General features: G+C 40.5%; 1 protein-coding gene across 1 annotated transcript in view; it reads right to left on the minus strand.

Moving 5' to 3' along the window:
• LOC120770406 (peptidyl-prolyl cis-trans isomerase-like 3) overlaps positions 1–23073 on the minus strand; it is a 104479-nt gene that overhangs the window by 56859 nt on the left and 24547 nt on the right. Inside the window, exon 5 of the transcript XR_005704931.1 lies at positions 1681–1845. The gene's annotated coding sequence lies outside the window, so the exon portion shown is untranslated. The remainder of the gene's footprint in view (positions 1–1680; positions 1846–23073) is intronic.

Genomic DNA, 23073 nt, shown 5'->3' on the forward strand with positions numbered 1-23073 from the left:
GGCCAACACATGACAGAAAAAGAACCAAGAAAGAACGACTTATTAAATAGGTCAAGGAAAAGTATCTACAGAGTAACAGCTACCACAACAGGGCACTGGCCATTTGGGGAACATGCGGCCAAAATGGGTATGCCCTACAACAACATCTGCCGAGGCTGCGGAATAGCAGGGAACATGGAAACAATTTTCCACTTTCTCTGTGAATGCCCAGCTCTAGCACAGATCCGACCCAAAACACTTGGAATCTATCAAACACCAAACTTTGAATGCATTTCTACTAAAAGCATATCAGACATAAGTAGTTTCATCGAAACCTCAAAATGGTTTGAGAGAGAGGGTGAAACGTGATAGCAGCTACAGAAGGTTCTACGAATAGTGCATCAAAATGGCACAGAGCTGCACTCCTACCTACCTACCTACCAACTTCATTTAGGACAGAAATCTAACGTGCAAAATGAGAAACATAATGTTTGAAAAGCGATGAAGATATCGTAGGAAGTAAGTAAAGTAATGTAGATAACCAGTTAGAGTGTCTTAGAAGGTTACATGGGTTTACGCGTTTCAAAAATTAATTTTTTTCATTCTCTTATTAAATTCTACAACACTCTAGAATATTGTCCTAAATTTTCAAGTTGATCCGAGTAATAGTTTAGGAGATACAGCCTTGAGAATTTGTGCGCTCGAGGCTAGCTAGGTTAAATTGTGTTTTTGTTGTCGGTTCTTGAGACTACTCAACCGATCTTCAAGAAATTTTGCACAGATCTTTGAAATACAATTCTTAAACATTATTACAACTATTTGAAAAAAACATGTCATGAAATTTTAATTTTTTTTGTAAAAATGTTTGCCAGCGCTTCTTCCGATCGTCGAAATACTTCCAGGACGGCCATTAACATAAACTGATGATCAACACGTCAATGAAATAATGGGTTTAATGCCTGAATCGACGATTAATAGTCAGAGATCTCACTGGCATCGTTGGAATAACCGAAGTATTAGTGAAAACTATTTCGAAAGATAATTTGAGCCTAAGAAATGAGGAAGCGCGATTGGTACCAAAATTACTCGAAAAACAAGGTCGAGTTGGCGTCTATGAAACCATGCCTTCCGACTACCAGGATGCCATGAAAAGTATTATTACTCTTGATGAGTTTTGGATTTATGCTTACGACCCGGAAACAGACGATCAATCGGCTGAATGCCGTGGCAAAGGTGAGCAGAAGCCGGAAAAACCACATCAAATATCAGGATTAAGTTGACAGTTTTCTTCGGTTATCGAGGTGTGGTGCACTCCAAACTTCTTCAGACCAGCCAAAGTGTCAACAAGAAATACTGTTTGATGTTATGCGTCATTTGCGCGAAGCTATTCATAAAACGGGGCCGGAATTATGGGCCGACAAGACATAGTTTTCGCATACTGCATTGACTCTTCGTGATTCACCTGATTTAGCTCTGTGTGACTTCTGGCTATTCAGCAAACTCAAACAATTGCTCCGAGAAAACGTTTTGAGTCAACTGAAGCCATTAAACGTGAATCGCTACGCGCATTGAAGGCTATTCCAAAAAATGATTTGAACAACTGTTTCGAGGATTGAAAAAAATGTAGGCACATGTGTATTGGAACCAACATCGCTTTTGAAGAATAAATTAAGAATTTTAAAATTAAGAATAAAGACTTACCATTTTTTGGTCACAGTAGTCGAGAAACATATGGAATTTGGACGAAAATAAAGGTGAATAGCGATTCTTATACCGATCATTACGTGTTAAGAAAATCAATTCGTGCTATTTGGTCACAATCCAATCTAATTTCATATATGTAGTACTTTGAAACGGTGGTTGTACCTATCGAATAAAAAACGAAAAGGAAGAAATTAAAGTTCAACAAAAAGAATTTAAAAGTCTGTAAATTGAAGAGAAAGTAAGGGACCTGCGTCTCTATGCTATTCCATACTTTAGAGAGACAAAATTTGTATATCCAAAGATATGTTGTATGTATATACACTCGTGGCCACGCAAACCTTACCACTATACTTTCTTCAATTTTTTTCGGACTTTTTCGTTCGTTCGGGGTTTTCTTCAATTTTGTTTTTTTTTTATGTTTTTAGTAAGCATTAGTAAACTAAATTATATTTATAGTTTTTAATTTATTACGTTTAATGAGTAAAACAAAAATTAGCTTTTCTGTGCTTATACAAAAGCGTCCGATTTTATTGTTTTTTAAAGTGATACACCTACTAAACTTCGTGTTTCAATTAAAAAAAAAAAATAAAATAAAATATTAATTTCAAATATAGTGTAAACAACATCAAAAATATCATTTTTTCATCGCATGTCTGTCTCTTACATTTCGAGCTCATTTTGTAAAGCTCACTATCTTTCAATTGACTTATCTATAAGTGAATGTGTTTTGTTTTTAGTTTTTAAAGTTTTTGAATAATAAATGTCATTAACTTATTTCTAAAAAAAAAATTTCTATACCGCAAAAAGTACCGCTATAAAATGTAGTCAAGTATGCACAATACTTGAAAATTTTGAGTGGTAAGGTTTGCGTGGCCACGAGTGTATATTTGAAGCTTGTTAAAATACTGTATATACAGAGACTTACATATAATTATTCACATTAGATATATGTATTTAGAGATGAAAATGTTATAGACCCACCAACACCGTTAGATCTCTCGACTGTCCGTTATCGGCCATCAAAATTTATTCCCGACCGCCCACACATACAAAATTTATGCAAACATATACTTAGCTTCAACATATATGTATGTATGTATAGGTTTATTTGTCTTTCGAATGTAAATAGCCCACTTAAATACTTCCTAGTAATTATGAGATATGTATGTATGTACATGTATGTGCATATTCCCACAACCACTACGCCAAGTGCTTAAGTATGGTAACGGGGCTTAAGCTTAACTGACAAATGTAGTTATGTGCAAATGTGGCTGCAAATGTACAGTTGTAATGGCGCAAGCACATTTCTGCAAACTTATACACACAAAGCTAAGAAATTTACATACACATACCCACATGCATACACACATACATATAGTACATATGTACAAGCGTACATGTTTATATTGCAACTCAATTTTAGTCAAATGCATTTATCCGTAAAGTACTGTGTCAATGCTTGGTGAAAACTAGACGGCCGACGGAAAGGCGAGCGACGCGCGATGTCCGGCCGGCCGACCGAGCGACGACGACGACAAGATTTCAAGTTTTCGCTTTGTAAGCCAAGAATTCATATACTAACCATTAATTTTCATTTATGCATTAAACACTTTACTTCAACTGCAACAACAACAACAATAACTGTAATAGAAATAAATACAACAGCAACAAAAAAAAGTTTGCAAAAACGCGGAATGAAAAAAATTGCCAAGTGGAGTGAGGGGATTTGCATTTGCTAGCGAGCTGTGCGCAATCGAATAGACATATACATATGTATATATATACATACATACATACAAACAGCGAGAACATTTGGTGGCATTACAACGCAACGCCGCCAACAAACAAATGTTGTGTGGTGGCAAAATGCGAATCCATTACGAATAGCGCGTACAAATGCACACCTATTTGCGCGCCAACACTAACAACAACAACAACGCAGAAAAAAAAGGAGGATGAAAACATTCATTGCGCGTGGAGTACATCTACATAATGCGCTCGCCTGCATTTGATAGGCAACAACTTAATTTCGCCACAGCGAGTTGTGGCGCATTGCGCGGGCGGGTGGCACGAGAGGTGTGGCAATAGCGCACACACACACACACGCGCGCGCTTAGATCGATCGTTGCCAGGCTGCCAACATTGCCAACGCCACTGCCATTCGCCATTACAGCAAGCAGCAATACTATCAAAAAAAACAAAAACAACAACAACACAACCACCATCATCGTCACCATTGCGACCGGCATAAGCCGGCAGCAGCACCGTAATCGCGCGTTGGTCACTAATGCGCTTCCGCGGCGACCCACTCGACAAGCAATCGCAGCCGCCGCACAGCAACCGTGAGGCAGCCGGTTGGCAGTTGTTGTTGTCACAGCGCATGGCTGGAGCCATCAGTTCTTCTTTACAAATGTCCAACAACTGTAAAAACGGCTGCCAGCCACTGTTGTCGCCTTGCCACTGCTAGAGCTTGTTGGCGCTGTGGCTTTGGTTGTTGCTGTTGTTGTTGTTATTGCTGTTGCTTTGGTTGTTGTTGCTATCGATGATGCTTTGGTTGCATTTGTTGTTGTTGTTGGTGCTTTACATATGTTTGTTGTTGTAGTTATGGCTTTACACATGGTTGCTGGTTTTGCCGTTGTTGTTGTTGTTGTAGCTTTCCATATGGTTGTTGTTTTTGTTGCCGTAGCTTTCCACATGGCACATGACTGCAATTGTTGTTGTTGTTGTTTTGCTTAAGTTTCTTGGTGTGATTGTAGTTGTTGTTGTTGCTTTTGCTCCTGCTCCTGCTGCCGTTTCGCGCTGTTGCAAGCTGCTAGCTGTGGTGTGGCATGTAGCATGGCATGACGTGAAGCATCCTTATCAATGCCGTGGCGTTGCATTAGAGTGTGCGACAACAACAACAACAAAATCTATACAAATGAGCAGCTACTTTCCATATACACACACATACATGCATACATGCATATGCCATAAGTAGTGGTATTCTTCGCTGATTCTTCACATATTTTTTCTGCGCCTTATTTTCAGCGATGCGCTTGCGCTTTGTTTGCGTTGTTGTTGTGGCATAATCTTTAAAAACGGCAAACGCAATTTTTCTCTTTAAGCTTTTTTAAATGGGGACTCTCGGCGTTCGGTTTGTGTGGAATGTTTTGATGGGTTGCTTTTGTTCCGCTCGGTGTGAAATATGTGGAAATATGTTGTAATTGCCGGCTGAATGGCGAATTGTAAGTGCAGCGACTGGAAAATGTTGCTGCAACAACACTTAAGTAGAAACTGTAGAAGCTGCAGTTGTCGCTGTGGTTGTAGCTAAAGCCGTGACCGAAGCGATTGCGTCGCGAAATAGATGTTAGGACATAATTCGAAATCTTAAGTAATTGAAATGTATGTGCAACTGCATAACTATGTACATACTATAATACATATTTACACACATTCATACATATACATACTCGCACACCTACCGAGCAAAAGGAGTGGGTAGTTATAGACTCTAGTATACCAAGCACATTAGATGTAGGTATGTGGGCAGCAGGAAACGAGTGGAACAGTTATCACTTGCGCAGAGCAGAGGAAATAGAGAATAAATATACGACATCCTTTCAATATTTTGAGGGGAATGTCATCATTACAGCTGGGGGATTACAATTAATTATCAATATACCTATATGTATGTATATAGCTCCAGTTAAAGGAAAAATCCAGAGACCTACTCTCAAAAGCAATTATACTAGTATTTTATGTTATGGATCATCCTGTTTAAGGTTTACTTGTGGATTTACTGCTTAGTATTTGAGAAAGATCGGAAGACCATCAAATCTGAACTCTTTATAGTATTTTTTGATACCGATTCCAGAAGTTAAATCGATTTGGATTGTCAAAAAGTGGCAATTTAAAGAAGAGTCTGAAGAAAATCATATTTGTAACGCTCTCCTCCTGCTTCACTTTGCTCTGAGATCGCCCTTCGCTAAAGTGCTTATTTTTTTCGTGAGATAAGAGAATTTGTTAGGCTGTGCTACAGCCGAGCAAATGAACTTCTAAAGACTGACAGACGTTGCTATTGATTACAAAAAAATATAAAATTTCTCTCAAATTCCAGCGGTTTAGCGAAGTCTAGGCCATTAAATTAGATTGGAGAAGTAAATGAGACCTCGGCTCTGTTGTTCCCTCTCCTAAATCACAACGTCTCAACTAGCCCCGGCAAATTGATAAATTCCAATATACTTCTGGGTGCTATTTAGGCGATGTAATCCCAGGGCCTTTATCCTGCGCCTACAGATTGCTGTGCAGTCGATTCGCAGGTGTTCTGGTGTTACAGACTTTAAGTCGCAGAACCGGCAATTTTCACAAGAAGCTGGGCCCATGTTAAATAAGTGCTTCTTGAGCTTACAATGGCCAGCGTAGAAGACGATAAGTAGTCTGAGTTTTTCCCTTGGCAGGTGGATTACATATTTAAACCCTTTAAGGTTTTAACCACCCATTAGCAAATTGGCATGCCTAGGAGTTGTTGCCAATGCTTCTCCCTGCTTCATCATTGCAGAGCTCATTTATTTTGTGGGGACCAACCGCAATGAAAGGTTAGTTCCTACCATGTTGGCGGATGCTGCGGAGCGAGCAAACTCATCAGCCAGTTCATTCCCGGCTATACTTTGAGACCTGGCACCCAAATAAAATGCACTTGGTTACGATCCAATAGACTATTCAGTCGTTCTATACACTCCTGCACCAATAGCGATTTGACCTCGTATGCTTTGGGTGGGTGTCGCTTGACTATCGCTGAGTATGACTATACGTTTGTTGCGATAGTTGCGTTGGAGGTTTATCTCTACGCACCTACTTATAGCAAAGACCTCTGCGTGGAATATGCTCGGAAAACTTCCCATTTGTTTGGAGAATTTGGTTCGTGATTCTGCGACCCCTGCGCTTATTCCCTCCAATGTTTTCGATGGGTCAGTGTACCACGTAATTGTACAGTCCCTGAGCAGTAGTTCGAGAGCCGAATGGTTCCATTCGGCCTTACTGCTGAGGGTAACTTTAAACTTTCTAGTGAAGTTAACCTTTTTGGTAATGATATCCCTAGAAGGAAGTAGTAGTTCGCCACTTCGGTCCTTCATGAGTTGGGAAGAGATTAGCGACTTATCCGATAACTAGGCAAAGCCTAGGCCATGTATAAAAATATTTTGAATACAAGAAATGAGATCCAGTAGCCGACGTGGTTTGTACAAATTTAAGCTTTTATTGTTTTTTGTCCGCTAACCATTGGGTAGTCAGGGGAAGTCCCGGGACACCTCCCATAAGTGAAAGTGCCGTGCGGAAGGTAACTAGACTAGAAGCGATGTTTTAAGAGTATATCCCGCTCTCTGAACTCTCCACCCCTGAAGAAATTAAGAAGTTGTTGCGATACAACAATCCTTCTCTACCACTTACGATTGGAGGGTGATCGGGTTGGATAGGGGTGAGAAACCATATCAGCAAACGCTGATTCTCCTAAATAAAGAGTACTCAGTCCTATTAGTAACATCAAAGAGGCCATAAACCCAGAGCATTCAGAAGTGAAGGAGGAGAAGGGATGCGATGTCCAAACGTACATGGCAATCGACCCCATTCCTGAGATGGTAAGTGAAGAAGACGGATCGTCGACCTACGAATCTATACTCAGTCTAGAGCAGCTATTCGAAAAAGATAGGGGAGGTATTGATGATGGTGCGGAACTCGCATTTCTGGAGAAGACCCTGGAGGGTGAAAGTCCTGCATATTAATCACCAACACGCCAGGACGGCTTCTACCACATCTTGCGTCTTCGAGGCAGAGCTGACGCTGATTTTATTCAGGAACTGTGGCTGAGTAATACGGTATCAGTTAAGGGCAAGAAGACATAGGCTGCTAGCGACTAACAATACTTGTAGTCAGGTACCGAAGCTTATCTGTTGGTCAGCAGCGAACTTAATATTTTTCTTCTAACACATTTCAGCAACGAGGATGTCGTTACCGCCAGGCTAGACGACGGCGACAGAGAATTCTAGTTGATATCGGCCTACATGCCTCATGAGGATGAGGTGGACCCAGCTCCAGGGTGGCTAAATAAAGCTCTGGCAGAGCCCAGTCAAAAAGGAGCCAACGTAAAAATTGGATCTAACGCGAACTAGAAGCACTCATTCTGGGGAGTTTGGACATAAATGCTAGAGTTTTGTAACTTTTTGATTTTATTTGTAGCGAAGCTATATTAACCGATGACGAATCGAATGCTTGCTATATTTTGGATATTTTAAAGGAGAAAAACAAATGATATGAATTAAGATAGTCTGGTCTTTAGTAATTCACGGGGATTTCTCTGAAAAGTTTGACATAAAGAGTCCAAAAAGACAATAAGTTAGTTAAAATTTTTTTAAACAGTGAAATTAATCGGAAAAGAAAATTATATGATGAGCAACTCAATCTTTGAAGTTACAAAAGGAGCTTTTTTTCTCTCCCGAGTATTAGCGCACACGATTTTTGACCTAAAGAAACCGCAGCAATGTTACAGCCGCAACTTGATGAATGCGCTAGCGGCCTTTATGGTGGGAGGAACAGTATTATTGTGAGATCTTCGGGGACAATTGATGAATTATGTGGAATCCAACCTCTAAATTTGTTACTCACTCACTCACTCCCAGGCATAACTTCTACTCTCCTACACTCACCAACCCTAACCTCGCCTTCCTTGATTATCGGCCCCTAAAGCCAATAGTAGCGCGTTTCACTTTTCGCTTCGCCATTTCGTAGACTCACAAGCAAAGTGTGGTAAATGGCTCCGCCACTAGCATTTCCAGTCAAGCATTTTTCACACATTTGGGCAAATAATTTGATGTAGTGGAAAAAGCATTAACTAACCGCCGCACAATTGTACATTTGTATTATACATGTATGAACACATGTAGAAACGGACAAAGCGCCACATGTTTCCGCTGTTCCCAAATGAGCCTTGTGCGCAGTTGATTAGCTCCGCTGCGTCAAGACAACCGATCAATTCCGCCGCCTTCTCGGTTTGTTTGGCCGTTGGCTATGGATCGTTGTGCCACCAGAAAAAAAATCACTTCGCGGCTTTCTCCTTGACATATGATCGCATACACAAGTGATTATGCTAATGGAAAGTGGACAGCCCTATAACCTCCATGGACACACACACCATACATCCACACTAACACACAGCCGTAGAGAAATAAATAAGCGGGTAGCGCATGGCACGGAGGACCCACTGCCGCACATTCACACTCCGAAGCATGACATCCGCAGACGCAAGACACAGTCAGCGGTCGAAATGTGCTCGAAATTGAGGCAGCAGCAGTGGAGAAGACAAATGTAACAATTCACCGGGGAAAACACTCACCAGCTGAGCATGCGATGCACACATCCCGACTATGAATGCGGCAGTGTACTCGTGTAGGAAAGTAACCGTGGAGACAACACTCATATGAATAGTTAAGTGGCGAGGTGAGCAAACATTTGGTGGGGACCCTGTAGGAAATGGTAGTTGTGTAGCGAAAGTTGTTAGATGATAATAGTAAATATTTGGCCTGTTATTGCTATTATTGTAGCCCGAAGTAGTTGAAGGGAAAAGAGGTTTTATGTTCGGTAATGAAGCTGTCTCTCGCACCAAAGGTCACGATGGGTCCCGCTTGCGACAGCAGTGAACGCTGATGCTTTGTATTACTCAAAATTCCTAGATATGGATCAAAAGACATTCATAAATCGACGAAACCAAATTTTTTAAGGCCATTAATATTAGTTTCAGAAAATTACTAGATTCGCCGCAAATATGTCTATAGAGAACCTCATCCTCTCGAAAACTAACAATAGAGGAGAAAGTGCTAAATGATTCCTTCCTCCATACAGTTCCAGGAATGGGCGTCCGACAAGATCTTTAGACTCAGCGTATATATGCATATTAGAGACTGTCCTGTTAGAACCCTTGCAAGTCGGGTGAGAGCCTAGCTAGATTCAAGTATTTTAGAGGACTTCTTTAGTTCCACTCTGGAACCTGCTTATTACCGAGCTCCCCTGGATTCGTAGATTCGTAGTAGATCCAGCTCTAGAAATGAGGAGAACAACAAATAATCGACTCATTCCCTCGAAAAGTTGTGCGGTAACATCCCTTATTCCCCTCAGCGCACTATAGCCTGAATATGATGGTATACCCAACAGAGCCCTGAAGGAAGCTACAAGCTCAAATCCTCAACTGTTTGCTAAACTGTGCAACACTTCTATAAAGGAAGAGCTGTTTCCCGACTCGTGGAAAATACAGCTTTTGGTTCTCCTATCAAAATCAAAGAAACCACCTGAAGAAGCTTCCTAGTAACGATCTCTGTGTATGCTCGACACAATGGGTAAAGTGTACGAAAATATAATACGAAACCGCTTGAAGTTAGCAATCCAGGAAGCCGGTGTGTTATCAAAGAGACAATACGGCTTTATCCACTATTGATGCACTACGAGAAGTCGTTGATACTGCGAAATGTGCAGTAAGTGGCAAAAGATGGAAAGATGGTACAGAAAAGTACTGGGCGATGTCAATAATGGGTTGAACACTGCAAAATGGACACACATAATCTGGATGAAATACGCGCCCCTGAATATCTCAAAAATATTATAACAAGTTATTTTAAAAATAGAAGGCTGATTTTTGATGCGGACGAAGGCAGCAAGAGCTACTCTATCTCGAGTGGAGTATCCCATACCCCAAGGGTCAGTGTTAGACCCACTATTATGGAACCTCATGTATGACGGGGTCCAAAAGACGTGAAACTAATAGCATATGCGGACGATCGTTAAACAACTAGTCTATCTAAGAAATGAATGCAATGAGCTCTTAAACGTCTACGTTCGTTAGGTTCTCTTCTGTGAGTCTGGAACTGGCTGAGCACAAAACAAAAGCTCTAGAAGGTGGAAAAAATGAATAGAGCTCACCATAGGGGAGTGCGAGATTACTTTACAGCCGCAGCTGAAGTACCTGGGAGTAATATTGGACTCCATATTGAAATTTAAGGAACACCCAGCTTATGCTTCCGGTAAAGCAAACAAAATTTATAATGTTCTATCAAGAATGATAGCCAATAGGCGCTGCGTGCGTTCCAGCTGGCGATAGATATCGGCAAAGACAGAGGAGAGGAACAAGAGCATCAAAATGTGGCAACAGCGATGACAATTCTCATACAAAGGGCGCTGGACCAACATTATTATACAATTCGGCATAATATGAGCGCTAATCGCCTCGGAACTCCAAAATTTTGGTTTTCGGCATTTCAATAGAAGCATTAAAAGAGTTTCGAAAATATCCCACTAGTTGCTCTATGAAGTACTAAGGTTACCAAGGATACCCACAAACTGGCTTCTTTAAGACCAACTTCTGGAATGCAGCGCTCAGCTCGTTCTACAAATACATAATTTATTAAAATAAAGTTTAGTAACCACGTGCGCAGCGGGTGCAAACATTTAAGGATGTTACACGAATGGTATGCGAAGTATATATTTACATAAGCAAGTGCTGTGCGCGCTCGACATTTTATGCACCCTTCGTCATATTTTAATTAGAAGCTAATTAACTGTCAAAAATTATTCCCATTGGGTGCATGTCGATGTTACGTTTTTTGTTGTTATTGCTTTTCTTTTGTTTTTGGTATTAGCACACCAAATTGAGGAGCATTTGCCTCACCAGTCGCAATGGCGAATGCTTGGAATTCCTGGGTGTTCTACTTCACAGTGAGTGCGTCACAATTGTAACGCCCAGAACGGCAATGCCATATACGGGCCGCCACAGCCATAGCCAAGCAGCCAAAGCCAGGAGGTATGGTGGACGACACTAATGCGAAGGCAATACGAGCAGACAGACATTAGTGGCGAGCGCGTAGAATATAACAATATTATGTATTAAAGTGCATGCTATATGCATATGCATGAGCCCCACAGAGCGCGAGTAAGTGGTAACCGAAAATAATAACAACAAAAACCAGAACAAACAAAAAAATTATAAAAATGAAACGAACTAACAAACTAGCAGACAATATGAAATTCGTACGCTCAAAAGCGGTTCACATATGCATGTATCTATATGTATGTATGTATGGATGTGCGTTTGTACGAATGTGTGCCGATGAATTGGTAGGGTTTGGTGATATTAATGCGGTCCTGTCCGACTGGCAAATGAAAGTCATCAATCAGCGCAGACGCAGTGTAAATCCAGTCACACTGCGCGCATGCGCACAAAAACTCACACACATACACAAACACGCGTGCAATCGCCTGGCTTTTATGTTTAATGCAACAAGCGTTCGAACAACACTGGGGACACTTCTGTTCTGCTATTGTATTCAAGTTGTTATTCTTGTTTGTGTATTTGTGTTGTGCTGCTTGTGTTTGTATTGTGCGCGCCGAGCGCCTGGTAGGCAGGTGGAGGAGCATGTTTGCGGGCAATGATTGGTGCTTGATGGCTTTTGCTAAGCTTTGCCTCAAAATGCTTGCTGCCGGTGTGTTGTTATTGTTGGGATGTCGCATGTATGCCGTCACATATGCAAATCCACTTCGATGTATGTATGTGCATGCGTGCGTGTGTGTGTTGTTGAGAGTACTTGCGCGCATACCTCAGCTTTGCTGGAATGTTTGTGTACATTAAGAAGTGGGCAACACGAGTGAGTGAAGCGAGCGAGATTAGGGCGCCATTTATGGTCCATTTGAACGAAATATTGCCGTAATAGCAGTGGCAATGGCATTCACACATTTCAGGAAGTCAACAAAAGTGGCAAAAAATATTGAAGCTGCGCTCGCGTATGCTCTTGCCGAGTTCGCATGCTTGTCGTTGACGATTGAGTAAGCAGTAAGTTGGTGGAATTGTAATAACAATTATAAAATAATAAAATTGTAAAAGCTTGTAGCTGAAAATTGCTTCATCAAATAGCCTTTCCAAGGTAAATCAGCGCTTCTTATTTTTCTACCGATAGATGGCGCTGCGTTAAAAACTTTTAATATTCATTCGTAAAGGTCCTACCGCACTTTGGTCCATTTCATGTCACATTTCCGCTTTTTAAATTGTAAAGAACAAAGGGAGACCCCACAATCTGCGCCAACTACCGTGGGATAAGTCTCCTCAACATCGCATATAAGGTTCTATCGAGCGTATTGTGTGAAAGATTAGGGACCATCTTCAACAAACTGATTTGACCTTACCAGTGTGGCTTTAGACCTGGAAAATCTACAACTGACTAGATATTCGCCATGAGCCAAACATTGGAAAAGACCCGTGAAAAAATGATCGACACACACCGTCTCTTCGTTGATTTCAAAGCTGCTTTTCACAGCACGAAAAGGCGCTGTTTTATGCCGATATGTCCTATATTGATATCCCCGCAAAACTAATGTGCATAAGTAAACTGACATTGAGCAATACCAAAAGCTCCGTCAGGATCGGGAAGGACCTCTCCGAGCTGTTCGATAGCGAACGAGATTTCAGACAAGGCAGCTCCCTATCGTGCGACTTCTTCAAGGTAGTCTTGGAGAAAATATTTCGGGCTGCAGACATGAGTAGAAAAGGCAATTTCTTCTACGAGGGAGTACAGCTGCTGGGCACGCCAATGAAATCGATATTATTGGTCATAACAACCGCGTCGTTAGTTCTGCTTTCCCCTTACTGGATAAGGAAGCGAAGCAAATGGGTCTAGTAGTGAACAAGGGAAAGACAAAATAGCTCCTGTCATCAAGCAAACAGTCGTCGCACTCGCGACTTGGCTCCCCGAAGGGATGAAAAGACCATCTCTAAGAGTACTCGAAGGGGGAAGCGGGGGGAGCAGAGGAAGAGGAAGACCTCCTTCATTGGAAAGACCAGGTGGGGAACGACCTCGCTACGCTTGGAATCTCCAATTGGCGCAAAACAGCGAAAAAAAAGAACAACTGGCGCGCTGTTTAAAATTCGGCTATATAACCGCGTAAGCGGTGTCTACGCCAATATATAAGAAAGACCACATTTATCAGAGAACAAAAATCATTCTCAAATAATTACTGAAACGCGGAAGTAAAAACCCAAAGAAAATGATCTAAGGCAGAGCAATGAAGCTCAGAAGTAAAGAACCGACAAAACGATCTCGATGAAACGATTTCATAAAATATGAGAAATTTGGTTTATTTAAGATTCTCTAACAAAATAAAAAAATTAATGGTTACAAGAAAGATATCAGAGCTTTAGAGCAACTGTTATGGATCTACGCTACACTTTTTCGGTATTCTGGTAAAGGAACTCGACGCTTCTAAGATTCGTAGAAAATTTTCGATTTTTTTCTTAAGAGCTGCGGTAGTGGTCGCTAAAGATTACTGATACTAAAACACAAGCACAAAATATTTTCTAGTCAAACTATTCACCAGATACTTCGTCTTATTCCTGGAATTTACTGGGTAATCATTTTTTATGCTCAACTGTCGAAAGTTTCATCAGCAGCAAGCACTGCCGAAGCCAATATTTTTCACCCAACAATAGGTTTTAAAGGAATATACTGATCTTGGACTGATCTATTTAAACAAACCTGCACAATTTTTTTATGTTCGTGTGAAGTTTGATCTTCATATGTGAATTATTGTGTGTTTGGCAGCTATGGAAAAAATTTAACGAGAAGTTTGATGGAAATTTTGTATTTTCAATGGCATCGCGACTACAGTATCATTGAAAATAATGCAGAAGCGTTTTGGGGAGTTTACTATGACTCTATTAGGAACACAAGTATTTGAGTGGCAAAAAGCAGTAAAGTTCATGAAGTCAACGAATATATGAATACTGTCAATGCTACATTTTCGAAAGACCTGTATCTGCAAAAACTACGTTGTGGCCGCAATAGAGATACTTGACAACGTAGCTGATGCTAATGCATTTGCTGAATATATGGTCCATTCAGCAAACGCATTACTACTGGTGACGAGACGTGGGTTTATGAATATACTGTCAAACCTGTCCCGCAATCTAGCTGTCTACCAAGAATGGTTGACCATGAATTCGTTCCACAGGGTCAATAATGAATACTACTTGGTCGTTTTGAGGCGTCTACGTGAAGCAATTTATTATTATTATAATCAACGTTTAACCTCCTCGCGCCCAACCGCCGCGAGAGCCATATTCGCATACGTGCGGAATCAGCCAAGTCATAAAAGGCAAGATAGTTTTTTAAGGGGTCAGTAGAGTAATATTTTTTCAAAAAAAATTTTTTTTTGCATTTTCTGTTCCCTTATACCCTTAGAATTAATATAGAAACCCACTTCACCATTGGAAGGTTTCGAAAAAGGCCCAAAAATAATAATACCGCTCGACGTTCTGAGCGCTCAGATAAAGAATAAAAATGTCTATGAAAAAAAAATTTCAAAAAAACAGGCCAGATTACCCTACTGACCCCTTAAGCGTCGTGATCTAAAACTGCTCAGCTACAGAAATTACGTTATAACCAATTGTTACGATTTTATTTATTGATATAATTAGACTTCTTAATTTCGAAAGTGAATCGGATAAATCAAATGTGCAGAAATGAGTATTAAAATTATTTGTGCTATGCGAGGGAAAGGTTCGTAAAGTTCCAGATTTGATCTACAAGATTTTAACAGTAAGGCTCTAAACTGCCGTGAAAAGCGAAACGGGATATTGAATTTAACTTCAGACATGAGAAAATAACTGCTAACTGTTCCATTCAAATTTTTTACTAAGAATATACCATAACATCAAGCATTTCTCTATGACCAGTAAGTGTAGACAGATTAATAAATTTTAAACGACTAGTATATGGAGGAAGACTCAACCTAGAATCCCATCGAAAATGCCCTAAGGCGAAAAGTAAAACCAACTCTAACTTCCCAGAATGGATTTGGTAACTACGGTTCCATACAAGAGGGCCATATTCCAATATAGGTCTAAGCAAATGTGTAAAAAGTGTTGTAGTAACATACGGATTTCTAAATTCTTTAGACCAACGTTTAACAAAATTTAATATGAAGATTAAAGTTAAGCTTAAGGTCCATAGTAACTCCCAAATCAATAAAGTAAATAGTCGTTTATTACATAAGGGAACCCAGATCTACGAGAAAAGCACATTGGTTTACAAATTCAAGTAGATTTCCCTTTACGAAATCCATGCCGAGAAGAGAAATTAACGAAGACATCGAAAAAATTATATCGTGTTCAATGATAGCTTCAAAAAGTGTAGGTATAATTGATAGTTGTGCAGTACCCCTATAGTTTTCAATGTATGACCTAAATCCACTTTTATGTAAAAGGATTATAAATGAATGCTTGTCGTAAATGACCGGATTTATGGGCAGAAGGCTTATCGATTCACCAAACACGAATCTAGAGTCAGCGCTCAGATTTTGCTTCCTGCGACTTTTTTCTGTTTTCGAAACTGATAAATTTGCACGTCAAAAGTGCCGTTAGCCCATTGGAGCCGTTAATACTTTTTTGCATGCATGGATAATTGGATTAAGCGTTGACAAACTTATATTGGCTCAATAGGAGCTTATTTTGAAGGCCGGGGCCATTATTCTGAATTAGTTGAGATCTTTTATGCAAAAGTGAGTAAAACAGTCGGGCATATAATTAGCAATGCGTGTTGATTTCTTAAGATTTCTTGTGTTCACATCTTTATACATTTATTAAAAGAGGTTTATATGAAGGAATTAAATAATTTTAGTGAATAAAAAATGGGTAAGCGCAGGCCTTGTCTAGAAGACACTCGGACTGTTATCGTATAAATGTATAAGAATGGGAAATCTTACGGAGACATAACAAAGACCCTGAATATCTCCAAACACATGGCTTTTAATGCAGTTAACTATTTCAACAAGAATAAAACAACAAAACAAGTTCCAAGAAATAAAAGAGGACGGAAATCGACACTTCGGGAGGACGAGTTAATTATGCGTGAGTGAAAAAAAGATGCCCACAAGATGGCAAATCTAATTTGAGTTGCGGTTTTTGGAGAAAATCCAAATACAACACCTCTAGATAACGTAAAAAGACGATTACGCAAGACAGGACTTTTTGGAAGAGTTTCAAGAAAGAAGTCATTACTCTCTGAACACAGTCCAAGGAGCCGCTTAATAAAAATACCATCATTGGAGTATTAGAGTTGTATTATTTTCTGAAAGCAAGATAAATAGGGTTTCTTCAGATGGACAAACTCCTCGATGCAAGGAATTGGACCTCAAATACACTAGGCCAACGTTAAAACCTGGTGGCGGCTGCATAATGATTTGGGGTGCCATGTCATGGCGAGGTGTCGGGCTTATTTGTAAAATCGATGGGTGCCTGGACCAGATCAAATACATGTCAATCATGAACAACGTAATGTTACCATATGCTGATGACAATATGCCCGTAACGAGGATTTAACAACAAGATAACGACCCGAAGAATACCGCGCGTGATACAAAGAAATGTTTTCAGGAAAACATGGTGACGTAATTAGACTGGCCTACATGCAGCCCGGACTTAAACCCAATCAAACATTGTTGGTCACATTTGAAGAAAAGAGTCGTTCACATAAAGTTGGAAATTTCCAAGAATTATACGAAAAGCTTAAACAAGAATGGTGTCACATTCCAAAGGACATCTGCAAAAGTTTTGTAGAATCAATGCCTCGTAGATGTCAAACCATGATTCACAAATGGGATGGGTTTACTACCAAATACGAGTATTAACTTTAAAACCGAAATGAAAGCATTTTTCCAAAAGAAAAGCGTTGTAAATTCCTTGCTTCACGCATCAGTAATTTATTTAATGAAGATCTTAAACTTCATTTGCTAAAAATTTGCTAGACTGGCGGGTTTTTTAATAGAGCCGCTACAGAAGTAGAACGATAGAGACAGCAAATGTCGCCATATTTTCTCGCTCTTTTGACATTTCTCTTCTGTAAAATTTGCCATTTCTTCATGGAAATATATACGATCAAAAAACGAGTCGAAATTATTAAAATTTACTAGCGAAATTCGATGTCAGTGGTTTCAACTTTAATAGCGCTACGTTCAATTTATAGTCGTCATAATCGTCCTGTCAGATCAACAAATGAGCGTCTTGTGGAAAAATTTTAAATTCACGCATCAATTGAGGAAGACGGAAATCAGTCTCTCACACGTAGTTCTCAAGCGTTGGGCAACTCTGTAACGTCGTTTTGGCGGATTTTGTGAAAGGATCTTAGCCTACATTCTTACAATATCAAATTGACGCACAAATTGAAGCCGCTTGATCACCAGAATCGTCGTATGTTTGTGAATTGGGGTGAGCAACAACTTAAAAATGTTCCGGATTTTCATCGAAAAATCATCTTCTGCGATGACGCTCATTTTTGGCTAAATGGCCTCGTCAATAAGCAAAATATGCGTTATTGGTCTAGCAGCAATCCACACGTACTCCATGAGTCTCCATTGCATCCCGAAAAAATTAAGGTTTGGTGCGGTTTATGGGCCGGCTGCGTCATTGGCCGCACTTCATCCTTGATGATCAAGACCAGCACGTTACTGTGATTAGGAATCGCTACCGCTCAATGATAACGGAATATTTTTGGTCCGAATTGAATGAATTGGACTTGGACAATATGTGGTTCCAACAGCACGGCGTCACAAGCCACACGGCGAAAGTCACAATCGATTTATTGAAAACCAAATTTGGTGAACGTGTCATCTCACGAAATGGTCCAGTCAATTGGCCGCCACGGACGCCGTGAGACTATTTCCTGCTACATCAAGTCTATGGTCTATACCAACAGGCCAGCGACGATTTAATAATCTTCGTATGAATATCGAACGTGAACTTGCAGCAGTACCGGCCGATTTATGCTTGAAACCATCGAAAATTGGGTTCAGCGTCTGGACTTCTGCAAGTGTGCCCGTGGTGGCCATGCAAAAGAAATCGAGTTTCATACATAATGGCATCGAATGTACTTTCGCAGAAATAAAGAATTTCATTGATATCTCAAACCGTTTTTGTTTTATTTAAAAACTTTAGTTACTTTATATCAAAGTCTTACGAAATTTAGCAAACAGTTATAGTCATTACTGTACTTTCCTTGCAAGAACTGCAGATAACGCAGCTGTGCGTAGCGACATTCCTAAAATTTGCTTAAATGCCTACAAATGTACATATATTTGTACGGGAAGTGTGTATGCATATGCACGCAAATATATATACGCCCATATAAAGGGTATAAAAAGATGTTCTATGCCTTCATCTAGTTGATAATTTTACGACTTTCGGTCACAGCCTTAGCAATAAAAACAAATTTGTCGCTTCGACGCGTAGACACCAAAAATTCAACACGCTTCCTAACACTGCATTTGACATGCATAAAAACGCCATTCCGACATTCACATTCACAACAAGAAAGTATTAAAAATTTGTCGTAAAAGCATCACTGTTGCAATTGCATATTTCATTGTGCCGCAGCGCGGAGACGCGCGCGCTCAATCGGATGGACGGATGAACGAATGTGGACGTATGTCAGGCCGGTCAGCCCCAATTGGGGGAAAACATGCGGCTACGTAGTCGTAGTCGTCTTCGCCGTAGTCCGCGGCGGCGTAGTCATCCATGCAGTCTATTAAGTACCTATGCGGTCTATTAAGTACACCATACGGCGTGTTAGCAACGTTTTATGGCATAAAATGCCGCTTTACGATGTGCGACGGTGACACCCAATTTTTTGTTTTGTTTTTCTGTTTTTTTTTTTTCACCGCGGCTCTGTGTTGGGTAATAAACATTTGATCCCAGCTAGATTTGCCAAGGCAAAAAGGACGAAAATTTAATGTGGTAAAATTGTTGTTGTTGTTTACACCCATATTGTTTTTGTATTTTTCTACTACCATTGTGAGCGTGGCATTTTGTTTTTTTTGTGGGCAGAATACACCAGCATATCCCGTAATATGCAAATAGATATTCTCATGCAAATGCGTCAGGGAATTGTAAATTAAGCTGCGCTTGAGGTACGATCCTCATAGGTTTGGTGTACTTAAAAGTGGTGGCATCACCACATACAATGTAATGTGCGTGCAATATTTTGTAATTTGAACGCATAAAACGCGATAAAAAGTATTTGCATATGCAAGCAGCAGCAGCACAGGCAGGAGAACACGCGCATGTGCACACACACACACTTGTGTGTCCACAATCCGCACAGCCCTTTCGTGCCACAGCGTTTAAGCAAACAAATAACCGAACAGGTTTATTATTGTATTTATTCGTGTAAATCAATCAATCACCGACTTATTGCATGTCCCCAATTGCACACGCATAAGCCAGCGGTCGCGCCCTTGCAATTTTGGTGAAATGTCATTGATTTTTTCGGAAATTTGTCGCAACTCCCTGCAAGCGTGGCGGCTTTTGTTTTACTTCAAACAATGTGAAATCAAGTAAATTAGCGTTGCTGTTACAAAAACAACAAATTCTTGCACAACAAACATTTTAATTAAGAGCGCAGCAATTAGTACGCGCAAGGAAATGAACGAAATGTGGATATTCACGGAGTAAGCGGCTGCATTTGTCTGTTTGTCAACCAAAATGTGTATTTATACACACATACACATACACATGTATATAGCTAATTTAGCGCTGTTATCGATAAGCCACTTCGGTTTCGACAAACTTGCGGCGTATCAATTACTAAGCAATGCCTTGCGCGCATTTTCCACAAATTGCGGCAGAAAATTACAAGTCTTTAAGATCTAATTACAAGCGGTTGAGATTTCAACTATTCCTTTGGCTCAGTTATTTCTCAGTAGTGGATACAAAGATATCAGATATGTTGTAGTCAACATTTACAGCACTATTTAATGGCGTATTTAGACCTGTAGAAGAACTGAAAAAAAGCGTCGCGTTAACGTCTGTGAAACATTGCTTTCCGACTATCAGGATGTCATAATACGTATTATTACTGGCGATGAGTTTTGGATGCATGCTTACGACTCGGAAGCAGACGTTCAATCGGCCGAATATCATGGCAAAGGTGAGCCGATGCCAAAAATACACGTCAAAGCAGGTCAAAAGTCGAGGTAATGTAGACAGTTTTCTTCGATTATCGAGATGTGTGGCATTCCGGCCAAACTGTAACAAGGAATTTCAATTAAGTATTATGCGTTGTTTGCTTGAAGCTTAGGTGAATTCCCCACGAGGACCTTCGGGTATAGCTTAATTAGTACAGCATTGGTGGATGACATATACCCGCTTTATTTGGGAGAGAAGAATCAATATCACACAAAAAAAAGATAGTCGACAGCGCAACTGCATGCAACTCGCCAGTGGAACCAACAACATCTATACAGACGAATAAAAAATTGCGAATAGAGTGGAAACTGGAATCTATATAGCGCTGGATCTAAAGCAATCCCATCAGCTTACGGAATACTGCATTGTCTTCCAGGCTGAAACCTTTGCGTCCAGAAAGGCGACTGAGATAGCTAACGCAGGAAAGGGCATAAAGAAGACCAATATATAGGTCTATAGCCGGACGGCATTTAAGACAAAAATCTCACATCGCATTACGTCAGAGAATGTCCTCAGAAGCAGGGAGGCAGTAGATGTAGCGGTTGTCGGAAAGCGGCTGCATATACAATTATATTGAGCTCCAGGCCACAAAGCAATACCGGGAAACGAAATACCTGATGCGATTGCTAAAAGTGCCATCCGTGTGGCTACCAAACCAGTGCAGGAAATACGGAAGACAACAAAAACAATATACAATTAAATTTCCGAAAGGGTAACAGGCGGATAAGGGTTAGATGTAATTCCTTATGTACATGCAGGATCGCTACGATCATATACGAGAGCCTCGAAGGAAAACTCGCATGCATTTTTCTCAAACGGTTTTGAAAGGACTGCAGGAGGCAGTTGTTAACCTAACGACAGGTCACAACCTAATAGCATCACATGTGAGTCAGATGGACATGCTGATAGTGCAGGAAAGTAGGCATGAGAGGGACGCTGAAATACCTCCTATGCTTCTGTCTAGCCTTAACTTGAAATCGTCTTAAATATCTTGAAGTTTCGCAGTTCAAGGCACTATAAATATGAAGTATCATAATTATGTAGATATCAAATCGCTCTTAAAGTTCGCAAGAACGTTGATGTCCTCTATGACGAATACTCCAGCTCAAATTTAATTGATCATCCATCTGGCATTACTACGGAACAGTAAGTCTATGAAAGGCATGATAGCCGACCAAACCTAAACTATTAACATTCCTGACCGCAGACAGAGGCTCAAATAGACTGTTGAGAAAGCTAGCCAGTCGGCAAAACAAGCAAAGTAGGCTCTTTGCAATTGAGGAACATGTATTTCGCGCGCTTCGCTCAACTTATGATCAACATAATCGCCCTACTGAGCGTACCATTCTCAGCACCATCACCCGTCTTGAGATCCAGCATAAAGCAGGCGTTACTGACAGTGTACACAAAGACCGAGGAGAGTAGACTCGGCAACATTCGCAGCAACTCAGACTGACGTATGATCTTAAATTGAAAGCGTACAAAATAAAGCTGGTGCAAGAACTGAAGCCGCTCGATCTTCCAAAGCGAAAAGTTAATTCTTCCAACGTTTTCAAGAGATATTTTGCTCAGCGATGAGGCCCGTTTCTGGCTCAATGGGTATGTAAACAAGTTAAATTGCCATATTAGGGAAGTAGAGCAACCAGAAGAGATTCAAGTGCCGCCATTTCATCCTGAAAATATAGCGGTTTGGTTTGGTTTGAAGGCCGGTGGAATCATCGGTCCATATTTTTTTAAAAATGATGATGGTGAGAACGTAACCGACAATGCCGAACGCTATCGCACCATAAAGACCCTTGGACCAATGTTTCTTAATAGCGATCACATCGCCTCAATTGCACCCAGCAGTATATTGGAATTTATCAATATGCTGGGGCTAAGTGAGTCGTTGTGACTTGGTAGAGGGCACAATAGACCTTAGGTCGCGGTGCAATCCTCATTTATTTATCTAATCTATCTGACCGACTATTTGATACATGGAATTGAAGCTCGTGATCTCGATGACATTTGGTTTCAACAAGACGGGAACACTTGGACATTTCGGTGGGCAGATAATTTCACGTTTTGGGCCGGTCGATTCGCCACCAGGATCGTATGACAGCTCTATGTATGTTACAGCCTTCGATGTCGGCGGTTCCGCCAAATGAGCAGCTTCTTGGGGTGATAAGGAGGTGTATCAAGATTCATATCGATATCTTAAAAACAGAAGAACAGACAGACGGACACGGCTAAATCGACTCAGGTCGAAATGCTGATCATTTATATAAACATTTTATAGGTGCTCCGATATTCCCTTCAAACTGTTACAAACTTCGTCGAAAACTCTTCAGGGCATAAATACGCTCCGATTGTTTGCAGACTTTTAGCGA

This window comes from Bactrocera tryoni, chromosome 3, assembly GCF_016617805.1.
Source record: "Bactrocera tryoni isolate S06 chromosome 3, CSIRO_BtryS06_freeze2, whole genome shotgun sequence".
NCBI classification, from domain to species: Eukaryota; Metazoa; Arthropoda; class Insecta; order Diptera; family Tephritidae; genus Bactrocera; species Bactrocera tryoni.